Genomic DNA, 23598 nt, shown 5'->3' with positions numbered 1-23598 from the left:
CAAGGGGACCCCACATGTTCTGGAGGCCGAAACTCTTGCTATTTTTACAAGGGGGAGAATAAGCCTCTGAGGACTCTGGAGAGCGGTGAAGAGAGAATTCAGTAATCAACCATCGGCAGCACACATGAGCATGAGATGCTCTGCTCTGCATATGGGTTGACTTCTCAGATAGATTAAACCAGGGTCTACTTATCTTGATAGGCCATGCCCATTCATTCTTGATATCCCCCTGTCTTGCATTCTGCCCATCGCCTACACACAAGCCCACGTCAGTGAACACAACAACAAAGATGGTAATTTATCCACTCAACCCTAGCACAAAATCAAAGACGCTCAAATCTCAGTGGACGATCCACCACTGTCCCGGATTTTCCATGAAGGGCAACAGCTAGATGTCAGGTCAGAGGTCAGGACTCAGAGCTCGGGATCTGGCTTCCCTGCCTTCCTCTGGCTGGTCTAAACTATAACACAGGACAGAGAATAAACTTATGGATTAAATTTCTATCCGCCTAAAACTTACTGAACCACCTGAACTGATTTGCCTACAATATGTCATAATGATTAACCCTAAGCAGTCTGTACTTCTCTTCCTTTCTCCCTGATGACAGAAACTTCATCCATTCCCTGCCCTGGGCACAAACAGGTCCACAGGACCAGACCCAAGACAGTGGGTGACTCTTCTTTGTGGACAAATGACTAGTGACGTTTTGCGTGAGCCTCTTCTTTGGAATAAAAGGTTGTATTTTGTAAGGGAAAGGGTGAATTTTCCGATGTAGAATCTCGGGCTTCAAAAATATGTATAAGAAAGGTAAATCCAGAAGAAAAGTCACTTAGGGCCTCAAAATTCATGCCAAGGCTCCATATCCACACATAGCTGATGACTAGGGACAGCCTCTTAACAGATCGGTCTAAATACAAAGAGGAAAGATGGGCAGAGCATTCTCCAGACTGCCACATACATAACATAGGCTTGGAAATCCCCAAATCCAAATTCATGCTGTGCACTTAAAAAAAAAAGTTTGCCCCTCTCCTGCTCAACAATAAATTTCTTCCAGTGAGACAGTGTGTGTCTGCTTCTGATAGTACCTGGTTGCTCGGGGTAAGCATGTGTCCTATGCATTGTTTCTCCTTTTTCTCTAGAGTGGATGTGATCTTCAGTCTGATGACCTTGTCCTCTGGAACACAGCTGTGGTCAATCCTCCCTCCCCGTCTCTGCTGCACTCACTCAGGTCCGTATCGTGTTTTCCATTAAAGCCTTTTAACTCCGCTTGCATCTCCATCTCTTTCGATCCCAACCATCCCACACCTTCCCCATTGATGTGGATTTTCTAAAACAGAAATGCGCCCCAGTGCTCCCCTACACAGAGTCTTCAGGGACTGGACCATTACTTTCTGGACCTCATCCAGGTTCTTTGCCACAGTGTTCAGGGCCTAGCACCACAGTTTCACCAGCCCCCCTTTCTTCCATGCACATCCCCCTCCCAGAACAATCCACCTTGAAAGCTGCCTTCCTGCCTGTGTGCCATTGCCCACAGTGCTCCTACGTTGTTCATAGTCCTTCTACATGGTTCATAGTGCTCCCACATTGTCCATAGTGCTCCCACATTGCTCCTAGTGCTCCCACATTGTCCATAGTGCTCCCACATTGTCCATAGTGCTCCCACATTGTCCATAGTGCTCCCACATTGCTCCTAGTGCTCCCACATTGTCCATAGTGCTCCCACATTGCTCCTAGTGCTCCCACATTGCTCCTAGTGCTCCCACATTGTCCATAGTGCTCCCACATTGTCCATAGTGCTCCCACACTGTCCATAGTGCTCCCACACTGTCCATAGTGCTCCCACACTGTCCATAGTGCTCCCACACTGTCCATAGTGCTCCCACATTGCCCATAGTGCTCCCACATTGCCCACAGCGCTCCCACATTGTTCATAGTGCTCCCACACACAATTTTCCCCTTTCTTCTCTGGCTGACTCTCATATAACTTCTAAAACTCAGCCTCTAGAGTCAACTCCCAAAAATATCTCTTATAATCCATGCACCACCCTGATCTAGCTGTTTGTTTGCGGTCTCCTGTCCAGAGCTGGGTTTGTTGAGGAGGGGAATGTTGGTTCCTCGCTACAGGGGAAACCAGCAGAGCAGGTGCATTCGCTAGAAACCCCCCTCTGCGCTGTGCACTCGGCACTGGTTAGAGGCGCATATGTTCTCCATCCATCTGCTTGTTCTACTGGTGCCATGGGAAAGCAGGGTTTGTCTATCTAAGATCTCCCTTTGAAACTTCCACTTAGCCTGAATGACTGCCCACTGGTAGACACAGACACTCCCAGGTAACTGCCTGGATGAATGTATTCTCATGACAACCCTGCAATGTAGATACTATCTCGATTTTATGACCAAGCAAGCCAAGGTTATGCCAGTGCCTTTGGCCAGTGACCTGCTGGTGTGTTCAGGAGGCACAATGGAATGCAGGGAGAAGCTATTGGTGTAGACAGAACGTGTGTCCAAATCACTGTCTCTTCACCTAGGAGCTGTCTTTACATCTTTGAACCCGCATTCAGGCTCTTAGGAAGATACAGTTCACAGGATGCAAATGGCATCCAAATTACAAGCCCGTGAGTCAGCAGCTAACCAAGCCCCAAGGGAACCCTGACGGTCCCAAAAGCTCAACCCTCGGCCCGTTCTGTGGCTCATGCTTTCTGGGGACAGCTTGGCCTGAGTAGAAGAAAAATAGATGCTTTCTGAGGTTGCAGAGGAAACCCAAAACTGCAGCAGAGACTTCCCTGACTCCAGAGATCCAGCACACTGAGATGGCTGCCCAGGCCATCACAGACCTTCACTCCCAGAAAATGCAGATCGTGCGAGCCATCAGCTAATGAGGCTGTGTGTGAAAGATAGAAATGCTTAAACACACGCACACCACACACACACACACACACACACACACACACACTACACATCACACACACATACACATACACACACCACACACACATACACATCACACACACATACACACACACACATACACACACATCATACACATATGCATATACACATCACACACACACACAACACACATACATATCTACACACCACACACATACACACACACACACACGGACACACACAGACAGACACACAACACACACACAACACACACATACACATACACACACCACACACACACCACACACACATACATATATACACAACACACACATACACACAGAGACATACACACAGACACACACCACACACACATACAAGCACCACACACACATACACACACCACGCACATCACACACACACCACACACACACACCACACATACACACAGACACACACACAGACACACACACCACACACACATACCACACACACAGACACACACACAGACACACACACCACACACACATACCACACACACAGACACACACACAGACACACACACACAGACACACACCACACACATACACACAGACACACACACACCACACACACATACCACACACACACAGACACACACACAGAGACACACACCACACACATACACACAGACACACACACAGACACACACACCACACACACACCACACACACATACACATACACATACACACCACACACATACCACACACACATACACATATGCATATACACATCACACACAACACAAACACACATACATATATACACACCACACACATATACATACACACACACACGGACACACACACAAACACACACAAACACCACACACATACACATAGACACACCACACACACCACGCACATCACACACACACACTACACACACACCACATACACACAACACACAGACACATGCACGCACACACACACAGACACACACTACACACACCATGCACACCACACACACACACACCACACACACACCACACACACAAAGAGATTTCTTCTAATCCAAATGAAGACCCCACGTGTCCCGGGTGAACTTGGCAGGCTGTTTGAGAAACCAATCCCTTCTTTGTCCTTATTGAGTAGTTTAACTGTGGCCCTTTCTTGGGTCTCTTGAGTGTGTATTTCAGCCACTACACTGTTAATTCTGAGGACTGTCTTGGTCCTACTCTGTTAAAATAAGGTGAGCCACTCACAGGAATAAGAGGGAGGAAGTTTCCCATTTACTGAAACTGAGCACATACAACAGTAGTGGACTGATAGTAAACAGCAGGCAACGGAAAGCATATTTTATGCGACATACTTGGGTTTTAAAAAGTACGTCATTCTAGCCAGGTGAGAAGGCTCATCCCTGTAACCCCAGAACTCAAACGGTAGGGACAGAGGGGTTGTCTGAAGTTTTAAGCCAGCCTGTGCTACATTCCGAGTTCTTACCAGTCTGGGCTAAGACTGAAGCCATATTTCGAAAATAAATTTAAAAAAAAAAATGAAAGTACAACCACAGAAGTCTATGGTTTGTGTAATGGGTGAATATCAGACAGGGAAGGCCTGAACTACCCCTGGGCCACATGCCTAAGAGGCAGAGCCAGAAATCTAAGCTGTCGGGAGGCAGAAGATATCACCTGCCATTCTGACGGGCACTTGCTATCTAGAAGCCCTGGCTACCGGGAGCCAATCGGAGTAGCATGCCAGCTCGTTGCCGAGGCTTTACCATGCTACACCCACAGCAGCCCCAGTAAGGGATGAGATAAGTAAACGTGTTGGTAGATTCCAGTTAAACCAAATCGCACGCAAGGCAGGATCAACTGATGTCGTAAATGAGGTAGGAGGGGAGGGTTAGCTGGTGACTAGGACCGTGACAAGCAGATATTTGAGACTCTTTGCTCCTCACCAGAGTCTTCGTGCTTAGCTCTCAGAATCACTCTGTCGTTTCCACTAGAATTTCCATTCTATTAATAATGCTGACCCAAGTCCCAGCACCTGTTAGGACTTTATCTCGCAGTAAGAGTAAGAGGATCTGGCTTGCCCTGCGGGCTTCATTTCTGCAACATTGTTGCCTTTAAATGTGTATCTTTCATTGTCTGTCCTTTCCCCATGACCTGGTTGGATAGCCACAGGAGCTCTGCCCCAGTACTCCTGGTTCAGAGTCAGAAATGGCCCAGATGAGGGCAAGAAAGGAAAGAAATAACTCCAGATTTAATGGGACCCTTCCTTCCTTCTTTTGAGGGCAATGAAATCTTCGGTCAGAATGTGTCTTTGGGGCTTAGATGTCAAACATATTTATAAAACTACATCTAAGTGCTTGTATCAAGCCCAGATTTCTAGTAAAAATTGAACCTTCTCATTAGCTCTGTTGGAGAGTCCTTTAGAAATGCCTCCCTTTTTTTTTAAGATTTATTTTATTTATTATATATATAAGTACACTGTAGCTGTCTTCAGATACACCAGAAGAGGGCATCAGATCTCCTTACAGATGGTTGTGAGCCACCATGTGGTTGCTGGGAATTGAACTCAGGACCTCTGGAAGAGCAGTCAGTGCTCTTAACCGCTAAGCCATCTCTCCAGCCCTAGAAATGCCTCCCTTAAATCCCAGTGAGAGTGGGTTTAACACAAGTTCACATTGTTGAGGCTGGAGAGATGGCTCAGTGGTCATACTGGCTGTCCTTCCAAAGGACCTGGGCTCAATTCCCAGCACCCACATGGCCGCTCACAACTGTCTGTGACTCCAAAGGATCCAACATCCTCACACAGATGTAGATGCAGGCAAAGCACAGATGCACATAAAATAAAATCAAGTTCACATTATTATTAATCTCATGTTGGTGGGATGTTCAAATGGTCTAATAATAACCCGAAAGCATTTGACCTGAATGTAGAAAAAAAAACAAAAAAAACAAAAAAGCAAAAAAAAACACTTGTGCACAAAACCTGTCCCTCATCTGACATTTAATTCATTGACTTCCCTTGTCTTCCTGGCTTTCTGAGGCTTTGAATTACATTGTAAAAACTAAGTGTACGCCTGTAATCCACTCTAGCGGTAGAAACATGAGGATTGTAAGTTTAAGGCCACCCTTGCCTACACAGCAACCCCATTCTACTCCACAGTGAGGGGAGCAGTGTGTGCTTACACGTCCTACAGTCACAGTGGTGCCCTGCTCTCCTCACAAATTAGTCTCTGTGCACACCTCCCTCCAGCCTACCAGCTCAGAGTGTCCAGTGTCATCTCTCAATCGTGAAAGTCTGGTGAAAAGCCCTTTTCCTGGTCAGAACTTCCTCCATGAGTCCTAACTCCACAACAACGGTGGGAGTCTATCAGTGACGCCATAGAGCATCGTCTCCCTACTACTCCTCACTCCCCCACCCACAATCTCTTCCTTAGGACTGTGCCCTTTGCCCAGGCTACCCCTGCAGTGGCTACTTCTCTTACTATAATGAAAGAAAATGCCTTCTCCAGAGTAAAGTTTCCTGACGCTCAGGCCACCAAACACACACAGTCACTTCCCGCATTTGATTCTAATATTACTAATATACACCACCCACCCAGGGCGCTATACTAGTTTGGAATAAAACAAAACAAAACAAAACAAAACAGAGCTGAGCTTCAAGTCATGGTCTCGGGCTCCGCCCCTTTCAGCGACTATGAGCTTCCGGGGGCCCCACCCCTTTCAGCAACTACGAGCTTCCGGGGGCTCCACCCCTTAGCGAGTCCCTGACACTCCATCCCCCACTGCGGAGCAAAGCCCTGGCACCACAGACACAGCTCCAGGATGACGTCCTGCATCTCAGCAACTTGCAGGTACTGAGCACTCAATGAAAGGTGCTACAAGGCAGTTGTGCTGATGGTAATAGCCAGTTTCCTGGCGGCTTTCCACCGTGGAAGAAGTCCCTAGAGCGCGGAGCTTTGAAAACCATTGGGACTGCCGACCATTTCTCAGCAGTTTGACAGCATTTCACCGTGTGTGTGCACGCACACCGTCAAGATTACCAATATCGACAGATAAAGTCTGGCTTATTTTAGAGTCCGAATTATTTTCCCTATTTCATTTCATGAGAGGGGTCCAGGCATAGAAAGCCAATGCCGTAGGGGAAATCCTCGAATGATGGCTTTCATTAAAACTGTGTTTGCTGGAAAATTAGACAATAAACCGTCCTATCTCAGGGCTCCAGCTGTACACTTGACAATTATCAGCCCCTGCACGTGTATTTTAACAAGTGGGCTCCCACAAGACGCTTCAGGCTTTTACAACAGCTATGACTGCTGGAAACGGCTGGGGACCTACAAAGATGTGTCCAAAACTTCAAAGCAAAGCCAAGCAAACAAGTACGACAACCCCTCCTCTTTCCGATGTGGCAGCAATAAACGTTCTTCAATCTGCCACTAGAACAGAGGGCAAGACGGGCCGGCAGAGCCAATCTTCCTCTCACCTCTGATACGTTAGCCACAGGGCATTTAAATGTAGGCATCAATAGTGATAATGATAATCACATGGAGGGGTCTTTTGGAAAGGGTATTTGTGGTAAAAAAAAAAAAGCTTCAAATAGTCTTATATGATTAAAAGCAAAGGAAGAAGATTAATCAAATTTCTTCACGGAAGCACTACCTCAGGTCCACAGGTCAGAGTCTCCAAAGGCGCTCACCAAGAAAGCACACTAACGCACGCAACTGTGAGACAGACACAGGCATGTTATCTATGGTTAAGCATGGCGGATTAAAATCACATGATTTCTTTGCAGAGGACCCATCAGAACTATGTGTTCAATGGAAAGGAAGAGTTCGGAGTGTTCCCGTGTAACAGCCCGGTGTTGAAAACCATCTTCCAACACCACAGAAACTATATTGTGAGAACATACATTTCCACTAGATCCCCACCAACTCACGCATTTCATAACCACAACGTGCACGCTGCTCACACGGAGTATGGGATTTGAAGTCACGCCAACAGTGAAGAGAAGGGGCTTCCCTCACAGCAGAGGGGTAGAGCTTGTTCTTTTACCCCCTGCCTTTCGATCGCTATTGAAGCTTTAACCTTCGGTCCGGAAAACTCGAACTCCGTTTCCTTCTCTAGGTCACTAATACTCATTCCTCTTGCTGACCAGGTAGGATGCTTCAAGCGCAACTTCAAGTTTCCTCCCTGAGAGTTTTTAAAAAGAAAGGACAGGTTTATTACCATTATGAGTAATGTCACAACTTGGAGAGGAAACCTTGGCCTATTTCCTTGCACAATGTCTCTCTCCTAATCTTTCTTTCTTTCTTTTTTGTTCTTTTCTTCCTTTATTTTCTGAGAATGTGTGCAGTGTATGTATGTGTGACAGTTCATTTGTGTCCATGGAGGTCGGATGACAAATTGAATTGTGCAGCATGTGCACGAATTTTGTGGTTCAAGAATACAACACATCTGCTAAGAAGGGACGTTTTTACTGCTCTCTCTCTGTGTGTGTGTGTGTGTGTGTGTGTGTGTGTGTGTTGAATACATGTTTAAGCATACATGTGTGTGTGTGTGAGAGGGATATATGTGTAAAGGCCAGGAGTTGATACCTTTTTATGTCTTAATTTTTGGGGGGAGACAAATTTCTTACTAGACATAAATCTGACAGATTCAGGAAAACTGATCAGCTACCAAGATCCAGAGATCCACCTAGCTCTGCCTTCCCTGCCTTACGATGACAGTCATGTGATTAACTCTTTTTTTTTCCTTCCATTATTTATTAAATTGGTTATTTCTTATTTACATTTTAAATGTTATTCCCTTTCCAGGTTTCCTGTCCATCAGCCCCCTAGCCCCTCCCCTCTCCTTCTATATGGGTGTTCCCCTCCCCATCCACCCCCCATTACTGCCCCCCAATCTTTCAACTAAAAAGGTTCTCTTCCTGTGCACACATGGGTACAGGTATCTTATCCATAGAGTAAAATCACATGCGTTTTCTTTGCTGCTTGCTTAAAAAGCTAGAACGGGCGAGGAGAATTGAAGGGTAAGCCTCACTCTTCCCTTTTGGGAAGACTGGAAATCAGATGAAGGAATGGTGGCTACAAGGAACAGGAAAGGCTGAGACCAAGTATCTCCACTGACGAGAAAGCAAGTTCACTGTGACCTCCCCCCAAGTCCCTAAGACCTTACCCAGATGTGGCAGTGAGACATACAACCAAGCACAAACTAGCTTCAAATCTTTACCAGCAATAGACAGCCAGGCCCCAGTGTGTACCCCTTCTCACCCCAGAACAGAAAGTTGAGCAACTGTCTCCTGAGCCCAGCAGAATCAGAGAACAGAAATCATGGGCTAAGATGTAGGCTAGGGATGACCCCAAAGCCTTGAATTATAAAGAGGAGAAATAAACGTGGAAATTAAGAGCCCACCCACTGGTTCCTGTGAGGTCCAAACAGGTTTGGCTCCCATGGATTTGTGTCTTTCAATGCTTGGCCATAGGGAGTGGCACTGTTGGGAGGTGTGGCCTTGTTGGAGTGGGTGTGGCCTTGTTGGAGTGGGTGTGGCCTTGTTGGAGTGGGTGTGGCCTTGTTGGAGTGGGTGTGGCCTTGTTGGAGGAAGTGTGTCACTTTGGAGGTGGGCTTTGAAGTCTCCTCTGGCCAATATGGAATTAGAACCTCCTCCTGACTGCCTTTGGATCAAGAAGTAGAACTCCCAGTTCCTCCAGCACTACAGCTGACTACATGCCGCCATGCTTCCTGCTGTGGTAATAACGGACTGAACCTCTGAAACTGCAAGCCAGCCCCAGTTAAATGATTGCCTTTATGAGAGTCACCTTGGTCATAGTGTCTCTTCACGGCAATAAAACCTAAGTAGGACATGATGGAGTCGTGGAATCCTTCTGTAGATGAAGAAAACCAAGTAAACTCATGCTGACAGACCAGAGTGACTAGTATTTGTGGGAAAACTGACTGACAGCCGATCTTTCCCCTGGCGCCCCACAAAGATGCCCTCAGTTCTCAGGGGCTCAGCAGCACTACTCTGAAACAAGACTGGAGAGACAAACTGCACGCCCAGAAGGAAGGCTTGCAACATACAAATAGGTTTGGACTGGGAAGATGTCTGGAAGGAAAGGGTATGTGCCGTGTAAGCAGGGGGCGGGGGCTTGAATCTCTAGAACAGACTGCAAAAGCCAGGAGGGTATGGCATCCACTTGTCCTCTGAGTATTGGGAGGTGCATAAAAGGATCTCAAGAAAACTTGCTAGCCAGATTCAACCAAACAGCAAGCTCGGTTCCTCAAGAGACCCTGCCCTGATATATAAGGTAGACCACAATAAGGGGAGATATCTAATGTCAACTGGTACAACCTGTGTCCAATGTACATTCAAACACCCGTATACACACAAGAGACGAATAAACAAACAAACACACATACATAAATACACACACAAATACACATAAACACACACACAAAACACACACACATACACACATAAACACACACACAAACACACACACACACACGCACACATTTTTTTTAAATTGCCCTTAACAGAACTTCATCCATTTTAAGAACAAGGATGAATCAGTAACGTAAAGCTAGAATGAATATTGATAAATATGCATAAGAAAAAATACTGAACACATTGAAATGAGAATTAAAATCCAGGAGGTGGTGAAGAGATGAAGGAAAAGTCAAATACTTCTTTGATCGCCAAAACTTTAAAAGGCTACAGGAGCAAATAAAACCGGTGAGAAATTTCGAATATATTAAAGATATTCTAGGGAGTTGAACAAAAAAAGACAAACAACAAACCGCAGAAACAGGAAATGAATAGATTAAAAGGTTAAGCCAAGAGATCTGGTGTCTGACTGGGCAAGGCATCTGTCAGCAGAGGAGTTAAGGTGAGGGGCTGAGTTTATGTGTTGCCCCAGTAGACACTCCTCTGTGTATGGAGAATATTCTCAGTAGACTGCCTTTAGACACTGTAGAACTGAACGGAAAAGGCCGGCATCTATCTCACCCCACCTGCTCTCCCATACACAGTCTCCTATGAACCGCACACTTCAGCAGAGGGCCCCACACTGACAAGTACCATCCCCAAACCCAAAGTCTATGCTGGTGTTTTCTCTTGGCACTGTGAGCTCTGCCGATCTTGAGAAGTGTTTACTGCATATTCGCTGTGAAGACATCGCACGGAGTGATTTCCCTGCCAAGAGCATCTCACAGGGTCCGCCTGGTTGTCCTCTCTAACCTGATCCTGACTTCACAGATTTGCCTTTTGTCACAATCATTCACCGCTGACTTCTCTCACGTCATAATAATGCAGCTAAGATCCCCCCCCTCTGCCATTTCTTTTCATCCTTCACAGCTCCATCAAAAGCATCCCGCTGTGTGGACAAATCGCATTTTATATGTGTGTGTCTTAAGGGTCATTTACAAATAAAGCTGCTAATAGGTCATCTGCAGAGTTTTGTGGCCATAGTTTTCATCCTCTGAGCAAATTCCAGACAGCAATCAGTAGATATTATGGTAAGAGTCTGTTTAGATTGTGACAAACCGCCAGACTGCCTTTCAAAGTTGTGGCACTGTTCTCCACGCACATCGTCAAACACTTTCTGCTGTCCAGCATCCTTCTCCAGCACTTGTTACTGCCAGTTTTCTGAATAGACCGTTTTACAGATGTGTGGCAACATCCAGCTGCTTAAAATCACGGTCTCCTGACCCTAGGTGATAGACAGCATCTCACCAGTGTCTGCCACCTGCATTTGTACGTAACATACAAACAGTATACATGTGTGCATGTGCATACATTTCACAAAAGGCCTATAAAATCTTTGGACTACCTTTTAAGCTGGGGTGTCTGTCTTCTTGTTTTGAGATTTAAGCATTCTATATGCTGGTTCTTTACCAAATAAGCCTTTTTTAAAATAAGTCCCTCCGGCCCACATCTCGTTGGCATGTCCCTCACAGTATCTCTCACAGAATGGCAGTGTTTAGTTTTATTGACAGCCAACTTATGGATCCTTCCATCTAGGTCTGGGCCTTTAGTGTTGTACCAAAAGCTTATTACCAAACCCAAAGTCATTCTAACACTCAGCTGTGTTATTTCCAGAGAGTTTTACCATTTTGCATGTTCTATATATGTCCCCTGTCCATTACACCCTCACTCTGTGAAGTCTGTGAGGTCTTGGTCTACAGAGATGTTTTAGTTTGTAAGTGGGTTTAGTCACTGCAATGCTTAGCAGGAGAGCTTTCTAACACTGACTATGATATTAACTGTAAAAATGTGAGGGGGAATATGATGTCTGTGTGTACATATATGTATATATATACATAAATATATATACACATAAATATACATATATACCCATATAATACATATATACCCATCTATATACATGTACACATATATACATATATGTATATATATTTTTATATCGTATGTAAGTATAAGTATACAGACATATACACATACATATATACACATATGTGCACACATATACATATCGTGCATGTATGTATGAGTACACACAGTTATGAATACTTGCATGCGTGCGTGCGTGCGTGTGTGCGTGCGTGCGTAGAGGCTACAGGTCAATGCCGGGTGTTTCTCTCTATTACGTACTCTCTTACTTTTTGAAACAGGCTCTCTCACTGAGCCTGGAATTCACCGATTTAGCCCGCAAGCCCAGGGATGTGTTTGTCCCCACCTCTCCAGCGCCAGGATTTACAGGTGCACTTACAGGTGCATTTACAGGTGCACTTACAGGTGCATGCCCCCTCCACACCTGGCTTTTCACCTGGCTGCTGCAGATCCACACTTGGGTCCTTGCTTTATCCACGGAGCTGTCTAAATGTGTCACTAAAACCAGTAAAAAGGCAGGTACCAGAAGGGGAAGAGATGTTATCAAAACATAAAACTGCCAACTGACTTGTATCCATATAAGTAATATGTTCTTACAAATCAAGGGGAGGGGCGGTAAAAATCAAACAAAGAGATTAGACAAAAAGATAGGAAAGCACAAGGTCAGTTAACCAAGGAATACCCAAGGTAGTCAACAGAGATATCCAAATCAAAACTTCTGGGGGTCTCAAGAGATGGCTCGGCAATTAAGGGCACTCGCTGCTGTTTCAGATGAGTTCCATTTGATTCTCAGTAGACACCGGTCTGTATAACTGCGGTTCCAGCAGATCTAGCGCCCTCTTCTGGCTGCTGAAGGTACTGCATGCACATGGTGCACAGACGAAACACCCACACATGTAAAAGAAAAGTATATCGGTTTTTGTTTTGTTTTGCTTTTTAATGAGCCAACAGTTCTGAGTGTTGACTAATCTCACGAGTGTAGTGATTATGTTCCTTGATCTACTGTTCTTCTATAAAATTATCCAAAGTATTGAAAATTTTGTGGACATTCTCTGAAATAAGATACTGTGATTTATTATGAAAGCTTCATCCCCAAGTTGCCCATACTTAATGTATTCAACTAGAGAGACTCATAGCCCAATATTCTCATACAGAATATAGTATAGAAATTCTGGGACTTCCTCACTTAAGCAGCAGAATGCACATACATCTCCAAAATTTTTCTCCATACAATTATTTCTATTAAAAAATCATCAGTGTCCCAAAAAGAAGAGGTCACATCTCAGAATCCCATGCGTGGATGGGCACCTGGCATTCATTAAACTTGTCGGCCTCCCCAGTCTGCTGTTAATAGGATGGGCCAGAGGGTGGGGCTGGGGATGGGGGTGGGGGGAGGCATCTTGTTAACTTTGCATATGGCCTTGCATCCGTGAACCTACTTAGATATTTTAGAAATCTAGTCTTATTCTTATGCAGAATATTCCCACTTTCAGCAACGTTGGTGCTGATAAGTGCATTACTTTTTGTTGGGGGTGGGTTATTGGGGGTGGGTGAGGCTTGGGGTTAGGGATAGGAGATAGGGTTTGGGATTGGAACAACACATGAGCAAATGCCCAAAAGGCATTGCACTCCCTTTCTGAACTCTATAAAGCACTCCTTTTGAATTAAGGTGATCCTGGGGAAAGTACATGGTGTTTTTGTTTGTTTGTTTTTGTTTGTTTGTTTGTTTTTGCCCATTTTCCTATCTTCCAACCAGATTTCATTCTTCCCTTAGCAGAGGGTCTAACCTGCTCTATCTTTTCCTCCTCAGCCCAGGCAATTCGGGTGACTGAACTTTCTGTTTGGTGACTGTGTTCTGGCCACATCCTGCGGCCACCCATCTCACACCTTTCCTTTCCTATCCTAGCTGACACGGTGACTCGTTTTCTCTTTGCTCTTCCATTGCCAAGCCAAATTTCTTTCCTTCCTTTCTTTTTCTGTTTTTGTTTTCTTGCTTTTTGTTTGGTTTGGCTTGGTTTTGTTTTGAGACACTTCTTTAAGTGCTTCTCGGCCATTTGAGATCCCTCTGTTGCGAATTCCCTGTTTAGCTCTGTACCCCACTTTTAGATTGGGTTACTTGGACTGTCGGGGTCTTCTTGAGCTCTTTATATATTTTGGATGTTAGCTCTCTGTTGAGTGTAGGGTTAGTGAAGATCTTTCCCCCAATCAGCAGACTGTTCATTTGTCCTGACGACAGTGTCTTTTGGCTTAGAGAAGCTTTTCAGTTTCACGAGGTTCCGTTTATTAATTCTTAAACTTAGTGCCTGAACCATTGGTGTTCTGTTTAGGAAGCTGTCTCCTGTACCAACGAGTTCAAGGCCATTCCCCACTTTCTGTTCTATTAGATTAAGTGTGCCTGGTTTGATGTTGAAGTCTTTGATCCCTTTGGACTTGAGTGTGAATGTGGATCTGTTTGCATTCTTCTACATGCAAACATCCAGTTAATCCAACACCATTTGCTGAAGATGCTTTTTGTTTTCCCACCGTATGGTTTTGGCTTCTTTGCCAAGAACTCAAGTGTCTGTAGGGGTGCGTGTTTAATTTTGGGTCTTCAGTTCAATATTTTGGTTTTTCAAGACAGGGTTCCTCTTTGTAGCCCTGGCTGTCCTGAAACCTGGTGTGTAGACCAGGCTGGCCTTGAACTCACAGAGATCCGCCTGCCTCTGCCTCTGACATGCTGGGATTAAATGCATGAGCCACCACCACCCAACGTCTTTCTTTTCTTTTCTTTTTTTTTTTTTTTTTGGTTCTTTTTTCCGGAGCTGGGGACCGAACCCCGGGCCTTGCGCTTCCTAGGTAAGCGCTCTACCACTGAGCTAAATCCCCAGCCCCTACGTCTTTCTTTTCTTATTATCTATATTCTTCTTTATTATTTTTAGGGCCTCAATCTAGAAGAACGAAGAATGGCTCCCACACTCCTGCGGGCCTGGCATCAGACAGACCTGGAGTCAGACTAGAACTTGGAACCCTGTATGGCTTGGATGAGTGATTTCATCCCTCTGAGCCTTGTTCTTTTATCGATTCCTTCCACGGTTGTTCCAGTGGGTGCTTTGGCTGCTTTGGGGAGAAACGGCATATGCGAAAGTACCTGCAATTAGCTAGTACGAAATAAATTCTATCTGTTTTCGTTGCTTGACGTATGATCATTTCTACGTGCAGACGACCCCGGCCCCCAGCCCCCAGCCACACCTCACTAGCACCCTTTTCTTTGGCAGAAGGGCACTGACCTATAACCCAAATAGTTTATTCTCTTGGCCAAGGTGAGGTGGGTACCGCCCAGAAAAGGAAAGAAGACAGAACCTGTCCCATCCACTCAAACCTATGAGTCATATTATTTTGGTAAAAGGCCATTACAGCTAAGTGAGACAGGAGAGTCGTACAGCCAACCACCCTTCCTGCCTACAACGAACACATAGGGATGTTCGTCAAAACCTGAAGGCTGAAGGTGCTATGGTTATTCCGAGGCCTAGTCCTCCTTTCCAACGCCTCTGCCTGCCTCACTCTAAGCACAGTCGGTGTCTCCAGACCATGGGTCCTCGCAGATGCGCTCCCTGGCAGGCTGAACTGCAGAGCCTTCTCCTCACTGGCACTGGTTCAGTTCTCTGCAGAATTCAGTGCCCTTGGGGGATGAAACTTGGCTGAAACTCACAGACAAAAGTCTACCTCCCCCCGTTCCAGAACAGAGAGGAAAACCAGACCTGGAAGGGACTGGGCCAAAGGAACTCAGAAAGCCTTTCTCTTGGGTCAGCCCTTTCCCCAAGCCCTAGAACCTACTGCTGGCGGCTTGTTTGTGACCTCTCAGAAGAGCTTCATTGTCTCAGCATCGTGGGCCACACTGGCTCACCCTCGTGTCAGGGTCCCATTGCATGCATAAGAAGCCCCCAAACCGTAGACATATGGCATCTTGATGCGTTAGTCAAGTATTCATAACTGAATCCCAGTTCTGATCAATATATGTCAATAATCATTGGTTCGGAGTATCATCTGCCGAGACTGGCATTACATAAAGACGTTTTCTTAAAAGCCACGCTGGCCTTTTCAGAGCAGTTGAATGACTCATGTGGGGAGTCATCGTGTAAGTATGCTCCCTCCGTGGGGAGGGCGGCAGTGGTAAGAGTGGACAGTAATCCTATATGTTCTCAAACACGCTCGGGGGCATGTGCTCATGTGTGCGGATGGGTGAGACCATGGTGGCGCTTGTGTGCTTGTGTCGGGGGTGTTGTGCGAACTGTGTGTGTGTGTGTGTGTGTGTGTGTGTGTGTATGCATGCTTTTGCCAGAGCTATAATTACAGTGTTACTAAGGATGTGAGGTGTATAGTTAAGATTTTGTCAGCATTTTTATTGTTAATACTTAGCAAGATTAGTCATTTTATTTGGTCCTTTTTTTAATGCCAAAAATGGAAGACAGCTGTTTGTGCACTAAAAATCCCCCTTTTAAAAAGATAGTTCTTTCTGTGTATCAGGCATATTTTTGCCCCTGGGGAAATGTATTTTTAAATTACGCTGTCAAATGAAGTGAGTCGGAAGGATTACTTTGGCCGTTACTCCTAAATAGTAAGGAAGATTTGACATGGGGAAAGGCTGCTGAGGGCTGACAGGAAATGTCTGGCAATGCTCATAAATGCTCAGCCCCCTCTCCTATGGGAAGGCTCCCTCGGAACACCCGGTCCCTAGATCCATCCTAAGGCTGAGAAGTTCGGTGGTGACCACATTGGGAAGGAAAAGACTGGGATCGGTGGCTTGCACCAGATCCAGCTGCCACCAGGACAGGGAGCCACCTTTTGTGAGACAGCCTTAGTCAATCAAACCCAAGCCCAGTGCTTGTTACCCTGGAGTTATTCATCTTCCAGCTGTAAACTTCCAGAATTTGTTTCCACTGGTGCATTCAATATTGACCATCAAACAGACCAGAGACTCAGAAACTTAATTAAATTTTAAACAAAGCCCATATTTATCATGTGTTCTTTGTCCCGGCTTGTCAGGTTCCTCCGACGGAGGTAATATTTATCTCTCCTCTGTGTAGGTTTTGAAGACGTCATTCTTTTTTATTTCCAGGGGCAGCTAGTCATTTTGTTCCCCAACTCAAACAATGACCTAATAGGAAATCTACCAGGCTGCTTGGTAGAAGGGGTGTTTTCTTAGCCCCATAAAATAGCCCCAGCTCTTAATCAGGTTACTTCGTTATTACTGAGGTAAAAAGCTAAAGAGCTAAAGCAACTGAACCATCACTAACCAGCACGCCAAAGATGTCTGTGGAGTACAGTTCCGAGAAACTCACTGCGCGACCGCTGGCTTCTTTGGCTTCCAAATCAAGTCAGATTCCGCTCAGGAGTCCCCCAGATGATGCCCTGAGGAAACAGTTCAACAGTACGGGCCTGGTCATCTATCTAGTGAGCGTTCCTCTAGCCAGCCTTCAGACGGCAGTGGCTTCATCCTTCTCTGCAGGTCTGTGGCTCCTGGGCCTGGGCCTGAATCTCCTTTTCCTTTCTTTGTTGTCCTTCCTTCACATGCCTGTGCCAGGGGCTGGTTTCTGAACTATGTAACCTGCAACGCCATCAAAATGTTAGAAGAGGTGAGGACGAAGTTGGGCTCAGAACTCTGGAGACATGTTGGGAGGAATGCTGCTCTCCCTAAGGAAGGTGTGGTTGTCAGTGAACTTGGAGTCCCCCTGCCTTAAATGATGCCAGCCTTTGACACGCTAAGGAAGACCAGGGAATGAGCTAAAGAAGAGGAATCCCTCATAGTCCAAGGAAGAAAAGGGCAGAGGAGAGGCTAAGAAAGAGAACTTGGTAGTGATGTGCTCGGAAAAGTTCAGCTGAGTCCTAGCTCTCTCCTTAACGACCTGTGTGATCCAGCAGGCAAGTCGCACCACCTCCCTGGACTTCCTTTGTCCCTGTTCCCTTGCCTGCCCTGCCCCACTCCACCCGCCCCCAGCAAGAATCCAGAGTCCAGTGAGATGGTTTGTGTGAAGGTAGGTTATTGGCCTAACCACCTCAAGAGAACCTGAAGTATTATTACCACAGGACACGAAGAAGGCTAAGGGGAAGCTGTGTGTGTGCTCGAGGCTGAAGAACACCCAACATTCCCCAGATGCTGAGGATGGGTGGGGCTCACTCTCTGACCGGCAACGCCCGGCTCTACCTCCCTGAGTCTGAGGCAGACCCTGCAACCACTCAGCCGGCAGCATGACTTTCCAGGTGCCTTAGTTGTTCACCCATTTTCTCCTTGAAACGTTTGATCTATTGATCAAAACCACACACTCGTCAAAGCGCCCGTTGAGTGGAATTAAATTGATCTCAATTACTTATTCATTCTCATCGCTTATGATGGCTTTCACAGACCGTGTTCTAAAACACCCAAGTACTAAAATAGCTTGTTCTTGGTGGCTTCGAGAGACTCTCACTAGATATTAAAAAAAAAAAAAAAAAAAAAAAAAACAGTCCAGCCACCACATTCCATGCAAGGACATGAAAATAAACGTTTGTGGACTTCCGTGTTCCGTGATTTCACTCCGGAAGCAATCCTTCAGTCCCTAAGGTCATGCGTGTGTGGTATCATCTTGAAAACAACTGTCTCCTGGACATGATGAGCAGGGACAACCATTGCTCCTCCTGCCCAGTGCACCTTTCGTTTTTCCCTGATAAGAACACTCCCTGGATCACTTCCCACGCTCTGTTGGGAGAGATTGCACCCAACAAATCTTCCTCGCCCTCCTGTTCATTCTGAGGTAACTGCCAATAGGAATAATTATGGTTCTGGTCTCCAGGGACCAAACCCAGGGTAGACTCCATCTCGGTCCTCATTCTTCAGTGACTGACATGGATGTCATCTAACCTCACCAAGGCCGGTTAATCGGAGCAACTTATAGACGTGTTCCCAGAGTGGGCTACCCTCATCTTCCAAAATCCGCAGAGGACTGGTATGATCCTGAATCTATTCTGGTCAAAGTCCTCTTTTTCACATGTGGGCGGCTCTAAGAGGAAAAACAGAACAAAACAAGATCAAACTGGAAAGGGGAGAAGAGAGGCAATAAGGAAAAAAGAAAAGAGGAGAAAAATGGATTCTGTAGTAGGGAGACCGGGTGGGGAGGGAGGAGAGAGGGAGAAGGAGAGATCGAAAGAAAGGAAGGGAGGTAATAAAAGAAATAAGGTATCTGAGACAGTAGGAGAGAAAAGAGGGAGGAAAGAAAGGTAAACTGAGGGTCAAGACATAGATGTGGTCCAGGACTCAGTGCTATGTGAGGACCATGACACAGACATGGTACAGGATTGGCGGAACAAAAGTTCTCAGTGCTGTGTTGACACATTGGTAAACTTTGAGTATTAAGAAAACATGTTTGGCCATAGAGAAAATAGTTTCTTGTCTAGACAGGATGGTACCAAGACCTGCAGGAAATTTTACAATCATTAACTTGTAAAATTTTGAATTCTGCCAAATAAGGGGACATGGCTACTTCCCATTTCATATGATAAAGTAAGTAATTAGATTCCTCTGTCAAAAACCACGACCTGGTGGGGGTCAGCCACCCAAGGTGTCTTACCTCGTTAGTGTCAACGAGCACCTGTTAAGTTAATGTGCGCAGAATAAACACACTGAGTGTGCTGGCTCCCAAGCTACTTCCCTAAGGCTATTGCTAGGGTCCTGTCACAGATAAGAAGGGACATTTGTCTTGGGAAACCTCCTTCTGATGCTTTTATCCATTTGTGACATCCCAACCCCAATGTTCTCCTCCTGTACAGTAAAACTCGATTTAAAGAACAATTTAACATCCCTGCTAGAATTGTGAAGTCTAGTAGAAACTAATGATCTGCTCACTTCCCCCTCCCCTCCCCCTCCCCCTCCTTCTCCCCCTCCCCCTCCTCTCTCTCTCTCTCTCTCTCTCTCTGGGACCTCCTAAAGGTTGCTTAAGAGGAGGCAAGGAAGTTAGGCCTTAGATCCCAAAGAGGAATGTCTGGTTCTGGACCTTCCAGCCCAGGGCACCCACATAAGAACCTTTGGAATAGGCAGTATGGGAGGGCAGGGTCCAAGGGACATACATCCATGCCATGCCGTAGAGGAGCCCCATGCTCATGCAGGGTGCCTAGGCTGCCAGGCTCTGAATCCCCTAAGTCTAACTGTGGGGCCCCTGAGGGAAACCAGTCTGTTTAAGCCCTATTCACTTTGCTTTTATTTGCTTTTTTTCCCCTTTCTTCCAGAAAAATAAAGTTGGTTTTGGCCATAGCGTACTCACTAAAATCACAAGATTTTGATGACTGCTCTGAAAAGAACAAACTTGTTACTATTCCACAACACGCCTGCACGCACGCACACACACGCGCGCGCGCGCGCGCGCGCGCGCGCACACACACACACACACTGAGATATATACAGATATAGATATAGATATATACGGGTTTTTATATATATACATATATATATATAAAAAACTATAACATAGGTCTTATTAACAAGCTAACTCACATGCGCATGACATCGGGTAACTGAAAATGCTCATCCCTGATCAGCATTGATCCCACTATAGAACTATAGACTGCTTCAACCCGGGTTTACTGGTGAGGAAAAGCACACTTTTTTGTTTTTGTTTTTGTTTTGTTTTGTTTTGTTTTGTTTTGTTTTGTTTTAAGGATTTCTGGGTATTTTCTATTTCTAGACCAGCAATGTCGTACTGAGTCAGTCCTGGGCACCACCCTGACAGAGTTGCTGCAGTCATGGCCAAGCACAGCCATAATAAAAGGCTCAGTCAGTGATTAGTAATGTCTGCCATGGGTGAAGAATGCGAAAATGGTCACGGGACTCCCCCACCCCCACCCCCCCCCACCCCCGCCTTGTGGCATTCCTTCCTCACTTCTGGAGGCTGAAACTACACTTCCCTCTGCAGAAACAGGGTCTCCTGCAAGGCAGCTGGGTACTTTGACCTCACAGTAGAGCATTTAACCTAACTAACCATCGTGACAGGTTTATGGGTGGGGCCACCGAGGACCTTGGTGAGGAGGTGCCGCGACAAAGAGTCATTGTTTTTTTACGTTGGAATTTCAGTTTAGAGGACTTTGGTAGTTGCCTGGCAACCATGGAAGAGGGGTTCATAGGTAAATGGAGACCGGAGGAAATGAAAAGAAAACCGATCCTGTGACTGCCCTCAGCCACGCACATCTAGCACCTTAAATCAGGCACAAAGCAGAGTGTGTTTCGCTCACTCGTGTTTGGGTTAGGTAGTCTACTATTTACTACCTGCGCAATGCTGACGCGTCCTGCCCTTGACGATTTCCCTCCCCCAGCTGTGATGTTTAATAATCTCTAAAAAAAAATCAGTTTATTCCAAGGAAGACGACAAATCAAACTTGAGGGTGATTTCTTGGTAGAACCCTAAGGGTCTTTCTCCACAATTCTGAGGTTCCCAAACGCCGGAGCAGGCACCCCACACTCGGAGCTTCTGGACCGTCTGCCCATGCCTCCAACCCACCCTACCTGCCATGCGCACTGCACTCTGAGACGAGGAAATAACTTCGGCGACGACAATGACAATGTCCAGACACCTTGCCAGACACTGTGAGGCCTGGTCAAGAAACCGAGTTTCCAGATGAATATGAAGTGTAACCTCTGTCTTCAGAAGCTCCTAGCACCTCAGGGCACAAGGCACCCGTGTTAACCCTTCAGCATCCTAGCCATGGAAGGCCAAGCGGAAGAGGAAGTGGGCGTGGCCCAGTTTGGTAAACCCACGTAAGGAGATGGAAGTGAGCACTGCAGTGTCTCTCTCTTTTCCATACCTTGTTTGAGCATCAAGAGTACGTGGGAAGGGAGAATACTAACTTCTGCTCTGCCTTTCAAAGGCGGAGGGTTTCCTGGGCAGATTGTATTAGCTTGTCTCCCGAGCGACTGTTCATGCAGGTGTCGATATCAGAAACGCACACACAGATGCGTGCCCCAGTAAGGCCTCATAAGACCCATTCTTTATGGCATGATGCAAGCCACATCAAAACTGAGGACAGCGATGGATCTCTTCAGAAGTCTTCTGAAGGCACTCCTAGCTTCTCTCACTGCCTCTCAAATACACGTCTCTATGCCAGATCCTTTCCTGAGGACCAGACATGTAGTAAGTGCTGGATACGGCTCTTTGCGCGTTGTCTGTCACTAAAGCATTCCATGACATTAGCCAACGTCACTATCCCTGTCCCAAACCACCTTATTCTCAGTGACCACAGAAGCCATGCTCTCCCAAGAGTTTCCTGCACTATCTGGCATTGCCCCTTCCTCTGCTCATTCTTGATTCCCGTTCTCCACTTGTTACTATCAATCAGCACATACGTACTCCCGGCCTCCTGCGTTGGGTCGCCATTAAAACTACCCTCTCTTGACTATGGTTGCCATCCTAGATGGCGTCCTACAACTCTCTCTCATGCCCCGTGTCAGCGCGTAGAGTAATTCCGAAACATCTTATCACACACCCTCTATCTGAGATGCTTCACTGATGCCCTCCATGTCTGAACAGTTTAGCTCGCTCTTTTTTCTTCACATCACCTCTGTCTCTCTAGCTTCACATGCCACTCCGAACCTATCATCCAGAGTGCTGGCTGTCTTGTGTCAACTCAACACAAGCTAGAGTAGGCAGACAGGAAAGAGCCTCCCTTGAGGAAATGCCTCCATGAGACCCAGCTGTAAGGCATTTTCCAAATGAGTGATCAATGGGGGAGGACCCAGCCCATGGTGGGTGGTGCCATCCCTGGGCTGGTGGTCCTGGGTTCTATAAGAGAGCAAGCTGAGCAAGCCAGGGGAAGCAAGCCAGTAAGTAACATCCCTCCATGGCTTCTGCATCAGCTCCTGCTTCCTGACCTGCTTGAGTTCCAGTCCTGAGTTCCTTTGGTGATGAACAGCAATGTGGAAGTGTAAGCTGAATAAACCCTTTCCTCCCCAACTTGCTTCTTGGTCATGATGTTTCATTATAGCCATAGAAACCCTAAGTCAACCATGGTGCATTCTGGACACTTTGTAGCTCTCTAAATGGTACCAGCCCCTGGCACCTCTGGGATATTGTGTATTCTAGCTAAGAATTGGTTCATTGTCATCCACCTGTCCTGCTTCCAATTTGGCTACCCTAAACTACAATTCGGCAATACGTTTCAGAAAAAAAAATATTACCTTTGTGAGAAATGAACTGAAAGGCCCATGAACTCAAGGGGAACACAAAACTAGGCAAATCAGAGCTTGAAGAGATATTTGGGAAACCCTCCTGCTAAGGACATTGTTCTAAGCACAACTGTATACCTCAGATGTCCTCTAGCTTCACCAAGGGAAGAGAAGGTTTGCGCTCAATCTCCTCGCCTCTGCAAAATCTAA

General features: G+C 46.1%; 2 long non-coding RNA genes across 7 annotated transcripts; one reads left to right on the top strand and one right to left on the bottom strand.

Moving 5' to 3' along the window:
* Window positions 1–12747: 12747 nt before the first annotated feature.
* LOC134479561 (uncharacterized) lies at window positions 12748–21938 on the bottom strand. 6 transcript variants are annotated; one of them, XR_015625972.1, is made up of 4 exons: window positions 21113–21158; window positions 19102–19240; window positions 17501–17615; window positions 12748–13085 (listed from the first exon to the last, which is right to left on the bottom strand). It is a non-coding gene; the product is annotated as an uncharacterized LOC134479561 (long non-coding RNA). The 6 variants fall into 6 exon arrangements; XR_015625969.1 differs by lacking the exon at window positions 21113–21158 and adding an exon at window positions 20728–21099 and having other exon boundaries at window positions 17501–17811; XR_015625970.1 differs by lacking the exons at window positions 19102–19240; window positions 21113–21158 and adding an exon at window positions 21733–21938 and having other exon boundaries at window positions 17501–17811.
* LOC134479564 (uncharacterized) lies at window positions 18807–23176 on the top strand. The gene is made up of 3 exons (XR_015625982.1): window positions 18807–18994; window positions 21658–22357; window positions 23080–23176. It is a non-coding gene; the product is annotated as an uncharacterized LOC134479564 (long non-coding RNA).
* Window positions 23177–23598: the final 422 nt, after the last annotated feature.

The sequence above is a fragment of the Rattus norvegicus genome, chromosome 7 (genome assembly GCF_021556685.1).
Source record: "Rattus norvegicus strain SHRSP/BbbUtx chromosome 7, alternate assembly SHRSP_T2T, whole genome shotgun sequence".
NCBI lineage: Eukaryota > Metazoa > Chordata > Mammalia > Rodentia > Muridae > Rattus > Rattus norvegicus.
This window is presented reverse-complemented; position numbering and strand designations above follow the sequence as displayed.